Genomic DNA, 2517 nt, shown 5'->3' on the forward strand with positions numbered 1-2517 from the left:
GGATTCTCTTTTACAAGTTCCCCCACCTATAGCACTGTCTCCTACCTTTAACACCTCCGTTGTTTGTATCTGAAATGAAATGGGAGAAAGGCTCTCCCCAAGGACGATGCAGCGGTTGCATAATGTAGTGATATTATGATGCTCTCTCAAATCTTTGAATATATATTCACTTCACACAGGTCAAAGGGCGGAAATCTGTCTTCTTGCAGGTGTGCATAAATTATGTGTCCTGCCACACCACACACACACACACACACACACACACACACACACACACAGACACACAGACACACAGACACACAGACACACAGACACACACACACACACATACACACACACACGAAAGGTCACATAACCTCTCAGCCACATCAACAGAAGTGTATGCAAGCTGACCTGTGTTCTGTGTGGAGCCGCGGCTCCATTTCCATAATATTATTTTAGTGGGTATTGATGCAGCCTGGACAGAGCATGAAGCTGTGAATGTGCACAAGGTGTAACGACCTTTGACCTGGAAGTCAAGGATGTGTTTTAAGGCTTAAGACTGAGATGTGTGTTTGTGTGTGTGTGTGTGTGTGTGTGTGTGTGTGTGTGTGTGACATGGGGTGGAGGGGGTATGCTTAAAACGGAGCAGGCAGAGGGAGTGGATATGTTCAGTGTTGGCTGTGACTGGAATACATTTGTGGAGGGGGTGTGTGTGTCTAAGAGAGAGAGAGAGAGAGAGAGGGAGTGTATGCATGTGACATAAGGAGTACGAGGGCCTTGGAAGCCATCAGGCAGAAGGAGTGGTTATGTGTGTGTGTGTGTGTGTAGAAGGAGTGGTTATGTGTGTGTGTGTGTGTGTGTGTGTGTGTGTGTGTGTGTGTGTGTAGAAGGAGTGGTTATGTGTCATGTTGGCAGCGCTGGGCCAGGCCACGGAACAATAGCTCGCGCTGCGTAATAGCTGCCCTGGTGCTGTCAATGGCTGAACCCCCTGTGTCACTCTGGCACACTAATTACTGAGGGGTCTCTTACATTGACACCCTCAGACCCCCGCTACACACACACACACACACACACACACACACACACACACACGTGTGCACATTACGCTCATGAGTACACTCGTACACACATACACACACGTTTTGTCAGCCTAGAGTGGGAACCTATTGTAGCTGTCAAAGGGGCTCTGCGTTGGGAGATAAAGGTTACTCTGTGTGGATTTATGTTCTGATGAAAAGAAAAGATACAAAGAGACAAATGGAGAAATAAAAAGAAAGAGGGATAGAGAGAAGGAATCAGAGGGTAAGGGATTGAGGGAGGAAGAGGAGAGAGAAAGAAAAATGAAAGAGAGAGATTAAGCTATTGAGAGAGAGGAAGAGAGAGAGAGAGAGAGAGAGAAAGAAAGAAAGAGATCCATGCTTCTTTTATAGACCGAGGTCTTCTTTAGTCAGCTGGAAGTACCCTCGGGCAGTTCAGCACCACATAGAGTGGACAGCTCCATATGGGAGGTTACATAAGCGTATATGTCACAGGGAGACATTATTAGCCCACAGATCTGCCTCTGATTTGGGACAATGGCGCTTACAGTGTCTCTGACCTTCAGTTTAGGAAATTTATAGTTACATCATGGATCTGATAATAGACCAGTAGGTCCAGTTCTCCCTGTCTGCGGCTTGCTTGACAGAGTACTTGCCAAAAGTTGTGATATATATATATATATATATATATATACACACACACAGTGTGTGTATATATGTATATGTGTATACGTATATATGGAGAATATAATATATATAGAGTTCTTATTTTTTACATTTTGTTTTTCAATTAATTTCAGTGGAACTGTAATTGGGTTATGTTTAGTTGATTTATCTTTACTCAATCAAAACAAAACAACTGTATTTTATATCGATACTACTTGAAATACACAATTAAATAACATGATTTTTTAATGTTTTCAAAAATGGATTTATAGCATTTTGGAAAAGAGCTCTCTCTATATATATGTGTGTGTGTGTGTGTGTGTGTGTGTGTGTGTGTGTGTGTGTGTGTGTGTGTGTGTGTGTGTGTGTGTGTGTGTGTGTGTGTGTGTGTGTGTTCAGGTAGGAGGACCCATTAGCAAGATGGCCCCATGGAGATCTGAACCAGCACTGCGGACCAGTGTGCTACTTCGGCCAGTTTTGGCATGTCAGTAAGAGTTCAGATGCAAAAGCCTCTAAATCCACTTTTGTCAAAAATGAGATAATGATGGTAAGTGAATGCTCTTCACATATAGTGTAAGTTACTTCAATAATTTAGCTTCAAAACTCACTAAATACCATTCTCTTCCTGGTCTGAAATATTGATTTGTAGGCGAAACCCTATAGGAGCCTGATACAAAACGCTCATTTAAAAGAAAAGTGGTCAGACGGATTTAGAGGCTTTTGCATCTGAACCTTATGTTCATTTAACTCAGCATACTGCTTTTGTACAGTGTGTTAAACTGAAAAGAACGCTACTTTTGTAAAGCATGTTAAACTTCGGAGATTACTTTTG

The sequence above is a fragment of the Sardina pilchardus genome, chromosome 17 (genome assembly GCF_963854185.1).
Source record: "Sardina pilchardus chromosome 17, fSarPil1.1, whole genome shotgun sequence".
In the NCBI taxonomy this organism is placed as follows: Eukaryota; Metazoa; Chordata; class Actinopteri; order Clupeiformes; family Clupeidae; genus Sardina; species Sardina pilchardus.